Source organism: Mustela putorius, unplaced genomic scaffold, assembly GCF_011764305.1.
Source record: "Mustela putorius furo isolate JIRA1106 unplaced genomic scaffold, ASM1176430v1.1 tig00003909_pilon_pilon_pilon, whole genome shotgun sequence".
Classification (NCBI taxonomy): domain Eukaryota; kingdom Metazoa; phylum Chordata; class Mammalia; order Carnivora; family Mustelidae; genus Mustela; species Mustela putorius.
In genome coordinates, this window is record NW_025422057.1 from 32,075,724 (window position 1) to 32,087,929 (window position 12,206).

Sequence of the window (12,206 nt, forward strand, 5' to 3'; positions counted from 1 at the left end):
GCTAGAAGGGCTTTGAGAGATGAGAGGAAGGTGGCACGTACTGAGGCAGCAGGAGAGGCCGCATAAAGGTTTCAACTTTAGGAACTGTAGGTGCACACATCTGAGCTGTGAGCTGATTAGTGGTGATGGGAATGGAAATGGGGGGCTGGGGTATTGGCAATACAGCTGGAAGAGTGGGCTTGGGTCAGAGTCCTGCAGGTCAGCTGTGCATCCACCCCTGTGGATGTCTGAATTTTGCAAGCTCAGGATGGCTGAAGGGAAACAGAGTAGGAAAAGCCAAACATGGGAATTGAGTCTCCAGGAGGAGACCCAAGTCCGAATAGGTGAAGTAGGGAGTGTGGTAGGCAGTGGTAGAACCAATATCTAAGGATCAACAAGACTGAGAAGAATCAAGGCAATGGAAGCCAAGAGACTGTTCCAGAAAGCTGTGCCATAAGGAAGTCATGCTGTAAGACAAGTTTGGAGGGCTCTTAGCTCTGTTTCCAATGGCCTGCCTCTACCTCCTCAATCACCTGCTTAGCAGTGACTTACTGAGCCCTTGCTTTGTGCCGGGAACTATTATGGTGCTGGGTTTGCAGCAGTGAACGAGTCAGGCAAGATTCCTGCTGCCTGGAGGGAAGCATGGATAAGTAAGGTAATTACAGATTGTGATAGTCCTACTGAGAAAGTAGCCTTTGCTGGTGGTGGCTAAGATTAGGCAGTCAGGGCTGGCCGAAGAGGTGATATTGGGTCTGAGCTCCCCATGGTGAGAACAGCCCAGCCATGGCAAGAGACAGGCAAAGAGCTTCACAGGCAGAGAGAACTGCAAATGCAATGACCCCGGAGAGAAAGAGCCTCTGGCCATCTGCAGGAGAGTACTCTGGGCTTTGTCGAGACTTTCTTGGGGTGGGGTGGGAGGGTGTGCCCAAATCCGAACAGGTATTTTGTGGAGGTATTCTATCTCAGGAGTGGAGGGGGATCTGGAAAGAATCTTTGTGAGGAAGAAAACCATATCCCAGTGGAAGAAAAGTATGAAGTCACTCATACTTAAATGATTCATTTAAAGTAGGCGTGCTTTTTTTTTTTTTAAAGGGGAGCTAAAAATTATTTTGCTATTTTTCAACTAATTTGATTCTATTTTATGAGCTTTGTGTCGTTGACAGAACTTGGAACTCAGTGCTTCATTCTGCTTCCTACTGAATTTGAAGAAGGTGGGAAGGCTCTAAAAAGTTCCTCCAAACTCACATTCCTCTGCCAATGGGTGTAGAGGGAGGATAGCTGGGCAAAAGGACCAGAGGCGAGACCTGTTTGAGCTATCTTGGCATTGGGCACCTGGGGGTGGTCCCAGTGGGATTTGTTCTGGGAAATAGGGAAATGCTTTCTGGGGAAAAAAAAAAAGGGAGTTGATATTAGAAAATCATCTTAAACAAAATAATACACAGTACACAAAAGAAGATAATTACTTTGATTTGATTCCTTCCCAAGTTGGTCAGCCTCAAGGCCAGTTGGGGATTTTCTCCACATCTAGACTAGCTTTCTGAGCAGAGTTCTTCTGAGCCCACTAAATTGGTGGGCTAGTTAGTGGGTGCCTAGATTTCAGAGGCTAGTGACAGGCCTGAGTAGTTGGGGAATGAGTTGGTTCGATCATCCTTCAGCTGGGGGATAAGAAATTTGAGGTATATCTTGAGGGAACCTGGAGGATTGAAGGCGCTGTATTGGCATACCGTGATCAGCTGGGCACACAACCAAAGACTTTTTAGAAGGTAAACAATGAAAGAGGTGAGCATGAGTTGGTGCTTCATGCTATGAAGGAGGAGTACATAGTGCTCTGAGGACCTATAACCCTAGAGGCTCCCATCGGACTAGACCTATTTGGATGGTCTAGATTGGTAGGATTGAAGGTGGCTAATGTGACTTGAACAACGTCTTGCATTGTTCTGTATTTTTGGGGTAGGGTAGAGAGGAGGATGTAAATGAGAGAGGTAATGGTTCCAGGTGTTTGGTGGTTGATTTCTTCTGGAGGGATGAGTCAAAGAAATGTCTTGTTTTAGGCAAGGACATAATGGTACAGCAGGAAACAATGCATTGCCTAGAAATTGGTGACCACCCAAAGGGGCAGATTAGTATCTTGAACTTTTACTACATTTCTTTTCCCATCTACACTCTTCCAAATTTGCATTATGGCTTAGGTGGAGGACCCTTAGGTTGATGGGGTATGTAAGAGTGGCCTCCATCTGGTGAAGGATACTGTGGATTGCTGCTCAGGAAGGCTGACGTTGGTCAGCTGTGAGATTCCGTGGTGCAGGGCTATCTGACAGTCACTTGGTGGCATCTGATGATGTCAGGAAAGAGACCTTTTGGCCCATTCATGGAACCAGTTTACTCCTGTCTGTCATCTTTGTGGCACACAGCATTTACTTTGCCATTCTTGGCTGGAAATGGCTCAGGCCGTCAGTTAACCACAGAGTGGAAATCTGGAAAGAGACGCGCTCAGCTGCTGTGGCAGATTTCTAGGCATTGCATTGATTTTCAGTGTCTTGCTCTTTGGTGGGCAGGAAGGACTTGGGGCAGAGTACTTTGTGCCTACGAGGTGTTCCTCGAAGGCCACCTTGGTGACTGGATGTTTCCAGACTCTTCGCCCTTCGGGGTGAGGCTGCATAGGTAGGAGGGCTCCAGTCTGAGACCGGGCAACTCCAGTAATTCATCTGGAGGCAGTGATGCAGGGTCACGCTGTACACGGACTGTGGCAGGAGGGTCTGCTTTCACCGCCCTGTTGGCCTTCTATATTTATGTGATTAGAGTAAAACAAGTTAAGTAATGTTTCTCCTAGTGTGATGTAAGGGAGTGACAAACACTAAGAATGCACAACGGCCCCCAGAGCCCAGAACCTTGCATCCTGTCTGGAGGATGCCGAGTTATTGACCTTAAGGAGATTGTTCTGGAGCTCCTGAAGCCTCTAAAAAAGCTCCTGAAGATGCTTTTTTCCAAGTGGGTCGGACTTTGGGCATCAGAATACCCTGAACAATGCCCGGGCCTCCAAATCAGAGATTCTGATTTAATGAGTTGGAGGTCTGGGAATTATTTTTCTAAATCTTGGTGATTCTGTCAGCCAGAATTGGGAGCCTGCCCACCAGTGACAGATCCAGGAACCTCTTCCCACTCTTAGGGTGAATGTTGCCTTCTTGTTTGCTCCTCTTTGCCTCAAACCCGGAGCAATCCTAACTGTGCCCACATAATTGGTCTTCACTCCTCTTTATGTCCCTTTCCAAAATGTGTCTTTCGGGGTGCTGCCCCTTGGCTTTGCTTCAGCCTACATTGGGGCTGGTGGTTCACCCCTATGCCATCCCTAAAGAACGGGAGAACCTCACCTCGGGATTCTGATGGGCAGATATTTGGGGACATTTTTTCATAGAACTTCCTGCTTGAGGCTTGACTACATAGTAGATTCTGGCCATAGAAAATCCAGGCCCTGAGGTAGATCAGGATGGTCTCGTGACTGGCACAGGACAGAAAAAAATATCAGCTGTCTTCTTAGAACCATGATGGACGTACTAAAAATATGAGAAGTGTCAGTATTTCTACTTCCACATTTCTTGGGCCCGGCAGACTCTGGGATAGCATTGGTGGCCCTGAGGGAGTTCTGGGCGGGCATTGCCAGGAATCAGTGCTGATATGGTGGCACCCTTGATATGGGCACTTGGCAAGATAAATGTCCAAGAGTGTACATGACCTCTCAGCAGATGTTGGGTCAGGTGGCAGGGTTTTGTTTGTTTGTTTGTTTTTTTAAAGATTTATTTACTTATTTTAGAAAGAGAGTGTGAGCAAGGTGGAGGGTACTGGGGAGGAGGGAGAAGAGAGAGAAGGTCAAGCAGACTCCTCACGGAGCATGGAGCCTGCTGTGGGGCTTGATCTCACAATCTTGAGATCATGAACTGAGCTGAAACCAAGAGTTGAACACTTAGCCGGCTGAGTCAGCCCAGTGCCCCCAGGCAGCAGGGTGACTTTTACCACCAGCAAGGTGACATGAAATGTGGTTGAGACCAGATTGGAGGGACTGTTCACTCCTTGCTTTTACCATTGTTGCCCCATGGCCTGTAATTCCTACCTTCTCCTCTGTTCTCCCCCTGCCTGCTGCTCCACTCCCCTCCCTGCTTTAGGATGTCTTCAGCGTCTGTCCTTGGAGGAAGTGTCGGTTCCCCTCAGCCGCACCAGGAGCCCCTGCTCTGTACTCCTGGAACACCAGCGCCTTCCCAGGTCTTTAGGGTTACCCATCATGTCAGAACTCTTTTTGAGTGTCGGATCTTGACGGAGCAGCTTAAGGGCAAGGACTGGATCTGGTTCATTTCTGTTTCCATCACCTTGCACCCTGTCTGGCATATAACTGGGTTCAGTAAATATCTGCTGAGTGGTCGGTGAATCCATGCATTCTTCGAGGGGCTGATAGAAATAACTCCTACCGAGATCTAGACCTTGTGGTTGAACATTGTTTATTATAGTCTAGCACCTCCATAGAAGCTTATTTGTAGCCTTGCATTCAAAATGCATATTAAAGAACATTTTTCTAGTATATAAAATGTATTTAAGACACTTTGGGACGTTAACTGAGCACTTTTGAAGGAATAGATGCATGGTATTTATGAGATTTTTTTTGTACTTAAAGGAGAAACTTTTTTTTTTTTTTAAGATTTTATTTATTTGTGAGAGAGAGAGAGAGCGCAATCCCATGTGGGAGGCAGATGGAGAGGAGAAGCAGGCTCTCCATTGAGCCGGGAGCCCAATGCAGGGCTCGATCCCAGGACCCTGGGATCATGACCTGAGTCTAGGGCAGATGCTTAGCCGACTGAGCCACCCAGGCACCCAAGGATCAACATTCTTGAGAACGTCACATTAGTAAATGAACCCTTAGGGAACCTGTTGGAATTTACCTTCGTTTGTCAAAGAATAGAAGAGTATGGCAAGCCTTTCAGTGGAGTGGCTTGGGTGCTTCAACTATTTCCTTGATTTTAATATTAATACATTAATATTAATATTAATATTTTAATATATATAAAATATTTTTTGTTTTTTGTATATAAAATATTTTTTTGTTTTACAATATAAGATTACCATGTGGTGGGGCAGAGAGGAAGAGTCCTGGATTGGCAGTCAAGAGACCTAGGTTCTAGAATTAGCTCTGCTTCTAGCTGTGGGAGTAGGCAAGTCAGTTTCCTGCTTATACTTTTATAACATGGACGTGTTGTACTTGTTCAGAGATTTCATATGCCTGCCAGAGTGGGGATACTAACTTAAGTTGCTGATGTGCTGTACCATTTTTTTTTTCCTTTTGGAACTCTGCCCCTTTTTCTTTTATGTTCCCACTTTTGTTAGGTAGAGAGAATTATTTCTGTAACACACACACACACACACACACACACACCACCACCACCACCACCACCAAAAAACCCAACAATACAAGGGCAATGATAAACATAGCTCTCTCTGTGGTGAGACATTAGGGAGTGGTGGGGACTGTGGCATTCTGGAATAGCCAAGCCTGCCTATGAGGGGCAGCTACTTAGCATAGCTGATCACTTTTAGACAAATGTGTGGGCCATGTTGACTGATTTTGTTGTTGTTTTAAGAGAACTTACAAGTCTGGGTTTTTATGTGACCTCTCTGGTTTTTTAAAGTTTTGGCTCAAATTTTCTAAACCTATCCTGCAGATCGATTGTAATACTGCTGTAGGCTAGATGTAACCCACTGGGCTTTCAGTTTGTGATCCCTGTTATAAATGATCTCTGAAGCTTCTTTCTGACCAAGGTCCACTGATTCTAATGGGGACCATTTCAACTGGTAAACTAAAGATTCTTGTTCTAGTTGGGGAAGTCAGGGTGAGAAGGGAGTGGGGCTGGAAGAGGAGGATGGGGGCTGCAGCCTAAACAGGCTGCCTGCTGATTGGCGTTTTGGCTGGCCTCCTTGGGCAGAGGCCGCAGAGTGCCTGATTCACACCACATGTCTTGTATGTTTGTCATTGCAGGAACTGACATTTGTTGGAAGAGTTTGTGAAACCTTCTCTCTGTCCAGAGCTCAAGACCAATGCATCCCACCACCTTAAACCACTGGTAAATATGTGTTTTGGTATTTTTTCTTTAGCTTTTCTTTCCTTCCTTCCTTCCTTCCTTCCTCCCTTCCTTCCTCTATGAGAGAGAGAGTGAGTGCAAGCATGTGCAGAAGCAGGAGAGGGGCAGAAGGAGAGGAAGTGAAAAATCTTAAGCAGACTCCACATATGGTGTGGGTCAGTCCCACGACCCTGAGATCACGACCTGAACGGAAATCAAGAGTTGGATATTTAACTGACTGAGCCCCCCAGGTGCCTCTGTTTTATTTCTTCTGCTGTAACAAAAGGAAATATTTTTGGTGGAGCACAGAATGTGATTTTCAGAGAACCACACTGTCCATACTGTTCTGGGAGGAAGAACACTGGGCTGGGCCGAGGCATATCTGGGTTCTGGTACTTGCTTGGTTCTGCCAAGTAACCAAGTAGGAGATCAGGTGAATTGTTTGGCCTCTCTGGGCCCCGGACAGAGAAATGAATCCTGCCCTGCCAAAAGCGATTATATACCTGAGAAGGCTTCATACGGAATAAAGTGCTGGACAACTATAAAGTAATCCTGTTTAGCTTTCAGATGTAGAGCTGGGTAGTTCTAAGCTCACAGATGAAAATGTGAACACACATATTTTGCAAACACGGATCTTAAATGCCCGTTTTCTGAGTCTTCCAGAGCGGTCCTTCAAGCTCTTTGCATTTTTCTTTTCTCCCCCTTTCTACCACGGCTGCAGCTGCCTTTTTCTTGAAATGTTGAATTACCTACATTTCCCAATTACCTTCATTTTTATTTGAGATCAGATCATTTCTGTGAACAAATGTTCTTTTTTCCAAAAGAAACTTAATTGCTCATCACAGCGGGTAAGCGTCTTGCTTCTGAAGCAGTGGAAAGGGCAGAGATCTGTCCTTTACAGCAGTGTGTCAGTGCTGAACCCAGGACTCTCTGGGGCATGGTGTCTAGTGATGTTGAAGGTCTCGCGTGAACTCCTTGAGGGGAAGGACCACCATGAGCCAAGGATGCAGTAGGACCTGTGTGTCTGGATTCCCACCACTCTTTGTTGAGAAAAGCTGTTTGTTTGCTGACTGACTGGTCAGCTGTCACATTAAGGACCAGGTGCTCGTATGACCCAAAGAGACAAGTCCCAGTGGCATGGCCATGTGAGGAGTGGCTGAGTGCTGGAGGTTGGTGCAGGACAGGCAGTTTGGACAGGCAGGCAGGCCAGCCCAGGGTTAGAGTCCCAACTCAGATGTGGGAGGCTGACCAGACACAGCAGTGTCTAAAGGCACACAATGGACATTCATGGTCCCACACCAGAGTCCCATATGGTGGGCAAGAAGAGCTCCATGGTGGAGGTCCTCAGAGAAGCAGATGGTCTCAGATGGGTGGGACACTACCCATTCAAATACATGTTAATGCTTACTGTGTGCCAAGGCGTTGTTGCTCTGAGCAAATTTGTTGGAGTCTCCAACAAATTGGAGATTCTGAGGTCTAAAGGCAGACTGTGTCACGTGTCTGGAGCTTAGAGTTAAGTAGAGTGGCAAATAATGTGAGCTCCACGAGCAAAGATCTTCGCTTTCTTGTTCACTGCTATCTCCAGTCCTTAGAAGAGCACCTCACATGCAAACATGATGGGTGCGCACTAAAATTATTTTATGAACAAAGTAAATCACTAAATAATAATTTTCGGTAGTAATAAGTGCCATGGGGGAGAGACAAAATGAGGGGCTGGAGGGACTGTTTTTCAAAGAGTGGCCTGAGAAGATTTCTGGGCCTGGTAAAGAGAAGGGGAGAAATTCTGTACAGAGATCAGAATGGAGTGAAGGAATCTTAGGGGAAGTGTGGAGGCAGAGGGAATAGCAAGCAGAAAGAAAAGCCTTTGACGTCAGCTGAGCTCGGCATGATGGAGGAACAGGAGGGCAGCCAGTTTGGCTGGCCTTGAGCTGGGAGGTAGGTATGGGGGCAGTGATATGAAATGAGATCAGTGGCACGTGGGAGCCAGATCTTGGAGGCCATGATAAGAAGAGTGATTGGACACCACTGGAGAGTTGGAGCAGAACAACAATCATCTTTGTGCTTCACAATTATTTTTCTGGGTCTTGAGTAGAGAATAGATTCTGGGGGCAAGAGTAGAATCAGTGTAACCTGAAGGGGTCCAAGCAGGAGATACGGGCGTGACTTGGATTAGGGTGGGGGTTCTAGAATGATGTAAGCTGGTCAAGCTTAGGATATATTTTGAAGGTCGTACCTGCTGGACTGAGTGTGGGCAGAAAGAGTCTAGTGTTTTTGGTTGGGTGAATGATGTTACTGTTTACTGAGATGAGGAACAGAGAGCGGGATGTGTGGTGTGGGACCCTGAGGGTTCAGTTTGAACATGTTAAATTTGAGGTGTGCATTTGGTATTTTCCTGGAGATCTGGAGTTGGCTGGGCCTGGAGGTGGTATCTTTGAGCCACCTCAATACCAGCACGTAGATGGTATTTAAAAGCTATGAGACTGAGATTACTTAGGTAGAGAAAGGAGGACTGAGTCGGACTTGGACAGAGAAAGAGGCAAAGGGTGGATTTTCTAGATAAAATCCCTATGAAATGAATGAAGACACAGTGTGCTAATGAACACGGTATGATTTCATGTCACAAGAATATAAATTATTCAAATGAAATGACATAAAAGTAGTAAAACCTCATCTTATATAAAAAAAACTTGTAATAACCAAATTAAGAGAATTAGTTTTAGAATTTCATAATTTTAAATCAGTTTGGCTGAGTGAATTATAAACTGCATTTATGCAGTTGGCACATGGCTGTGCCTTTGGCTGGCAAGCAGAAGGTTCCAGCATCTTTTGCCATTAATAGTCTAAACTACACTGTTCTTTATCTGTATTGGAACTTCTGCAAGCCATTTTGATGACTAAGTGTAATTCACTGTTAATACATTTCAGGTTTTTCATCCTAAAATTGTACCATCCAAAAGTTCATTATTTGTTTTATTTTATTTTTTTTTAGAGAGGGAGGGCCTGCAGAGGAGGGGAGAGAAAGAGTATCTTAAACAGTTGGAGTTCAGTGTGGGGCTTGATCTCACAACCCTGAGATTATGACCTGAGCCGACGTCAAGAGTCGGACACTTAACTGACTGAGCCACCCAAGTGTCCCAGAAGTTCATTAAATGAAGGCTCTCTAAAGCGACAAACAGTGCATGAAAGCCATTAGTTGTGTAATCAAAGTTAGATATGATCACATTCTATGAAAAAGGCCAAATGCCTTTTTTTGGTTTGTAGAGCCACAATGTAGGAAATATTTAGAACATCTCTGAAATAATCAAAGATAAATGTTGTAAGATAAAAAGCAGCAAAAGTAGACCATGATGGTTGTTGGAGAGAGATGCATTTCAGGGAGCACCCGTCTCCATCAACTGTCCTCGACTGACAGGAGGAAATCTGTCCTGAATCCTACACATTTGTATTTGTTTGTGGGCTTTAGGCACAAAATGCAGCCATTCCGTATTGGTTTTGTCCCTTTCTAAGAGAAATCGCCCCATTGAGCTACCTGCACATTCTCATTGAGTTCCTCTCTTTCCATTTTTGCGCTACCTGGTGAGTTTCTTCAGTCTCGTTATCTCCAGGCTCCATAGACATTTTTGCCACCTTCCTGAAGTCGCCCCTCAAAGTCGGCCAGTCACCTCCCTGTCCCCCTAGACTTCATCTCTGACTGCCCTCGAGAGCCTCTCAGCTGAGCCCTCCCCAGAGGTTTTTCAGGATCTTTTCGGAATCCCTTCTTTGAGGACACTGTCACCCTTTCCTAGGCCTGGTCTTTTCATTCCTTTTGTGGACATGACAAGAGGAAACCTGTGCAGCTGTTGAGGGCAGTGTGATATGCAGCCTTCTGGAATGTGCTGTTTCAAGTCACTTGAGCAATGGGCATCCCTAACTTGCATTTTTGTGTATTTCCAGGCCCTTGTATTTCACTGAAAATATTCTCAGTGGGACTTCTGGGGCATCTACTATGCACTGATTACATAACATTCTCTATCCATAACCAGTGGTTTATGGCAAAATGGAGGTTTCAATGGAATGGTATTTGTGACGATTGACACCAACCTGGGTTTTAATTTGTCTTTTATCATAGAGTAGAACTTAAATATGCTTAAAAAGAATGAAATTTACTGATAATCAGCGAAGGAGGATTTCTCTTCTCTGATTCCTTCTTAGTAAGTGCTTTTAGGGATTAAAAAAACAAAACAAAACAAAACTGGTACCTTCTCATGTCTCCAGAGACTGAGTAGTCAGGCATTAAAAAAAAGTGGTGGTATTCTCCTTCAGTTGAAAAGCGAAACAGTGCCTCAGTGCTGGTACACATGCAGACCATCTCAGGAAAAGATGCGAGAGAGGAGTAGCACTTTGAGAAGGGCGATGGTGCAGGAAGGGTGCTTACTTTCCATTCTATACCCTTTCATACTTTAGGGAAAAAAAAAAAAAAAGTCCAAAGTGGAGTGACTTGTGCTAAGGCCCATGTCTGCAAACCAAGACTTAATACCTAGCCTACCTCTGTAACCTTCAACAGTCAATCTGGAGTTACCCAGTCAGCTCTAGTGAGGAGGGAATCTGCCTGATAGGACCTGCCCCCACCGCCCTTCCCTCCTTACTCCAAAGGAAGGTGACCTTGCCTGGGATAGTCCACTTTTTGCTAGAATAACTTCTTTGCCCCACCTCCTTCTGCCTTAAAAATGTCTTCCATTTTGTATAGCTCCTCAGAGCTCCTTTCTACTAGATGGGAGGCCACCCAATTCGTGACTCAGTGGATAAAACCAGTAAGATCTTTGAATATACTCTGTTGTTTTGTTTTTTAACAACTTCTCATTTCTTTTTGTATCACGTTTATGTGTTACCTTTAAAAAGCATAAGTATCCCTTTTCGCTCTTAATACATGATCTAGAAATAGAAAGCTTCAAGTTCTTCATTTCTTGGTTCCTGGAGTGCTCCTGCTCAATGTACATTTTGATGGGAGACGTTGCCTTCACTTGTTCCGGGGCTCCACGTTCTTCAGCAGGTTGGGACTAGGCTTCTTTAACTTGAATTTCAAATTTTTGCCTATCTTTTGCATATATCAGTTAGTCCAATTGCTTTCTTTCCTCCTTCCTTCCCTTCTTTCAGAAAGGATTTAAGGCTGTTTCTGGCTGATATTTTATTTTGCAGCTTCAGACAAAATGTGAATTTGAGGTAAGGTGGTGGGCTTGCCACGAGTTGAACCACAAATCTGCTGTCTCTACTGGACCTCTCTCTGCCGCCCTTTGAAGCAAAGGATTGTCGCATTGAGGAATAGGAGATAGAATTTGGAACGAAATGGTGGATGGTTTCTAACCCCAGAGCTCAGTCTAATTTAAAAGCAGCCCAAACTCATTTTCTTTAAGGACCTCAGCTACTGGAGGGAAATGCTGAAGGTGCAGTTTGTATGAGTTGTCACCTGTCTGTAAGCGAAGGCTGGAAGTCAGGGTCTCAGACCAAGGCTGCAGGCTCTGGTACTGCTGTGGGGTGTATGCTGTGCAAGGCTACCTGCGCAGGGGTCACTGTCTAAAAGTAACTCCCTGGCTGGCTGTATTGGTTTGTGTCACCAACGTTTCATTCGGCCACTTCCCAGCCCAAGTTATCGCGTCCTGCAAAGACATGCTGTTCCTCTCTGGCAGCAGCGACATTTTTGAGGCGTTGGTATTTCTCCAGGAGATTTACACATTTGATTTTGTACTTTTCAAACAGGAAGTTTTATCACATTTGTCGGCCACGTGTAAAAACAAGATATTTTTCTCCTTTTCCATCTAGTGACCACAAATAGAGAGTGAGGAACCCCTTTTGCTTTTCTTTTTCCTCCCTGGCTTGGGGAAGTAAACATTAGATCGTACTTGTGGCCGTCACTAAAACGGGGAGCTCATCACCCTCTATCTCCCGTGATTACTGAACGTCATGGGAAAAAATCGTTCTCATCGCTCCACTGACTGATTTAGAAAAGGCACCATCTGATACCTACCTCCCAGCACTGGTGCCCTCATCCCGCAGTCTCCTTATCAACATGGAGATGACTCACTCTGTTTTCCTCACTCTGTGAGATTTTTCTCTGGTTTGCTGATCATGGCAGTGATTAAATAAAGAATGGTT

At 45.1% G+C, this 12,206-nt stretch overlaps 1 protein-coding gene across 49 annotated transcripts in view; it reads left to right on the forward strand.

Annotated features, from left to right (window-relative positions):
* SORBS1 (sorbin and SH3 domain containing 1) overlaps positions 1-12,206 on the forward strand; it is a 226,494-nt gene that overhangs the window by 56,997 nt on the left and 157,291 nt on the right. For all 49 annotated transcript variants that reach the window (XM_045068658.1, XM_045068659.1, XM_045068662.1 and 46 more), the window contains exon 2: positions 5,996-6,080. The gene's annotated coding sequence lies outside the window, so the exon portion shown is untranslated. The remainder of the gene's footprint in view (positions 1-5,995; positions 6,081-12,206) is intronic.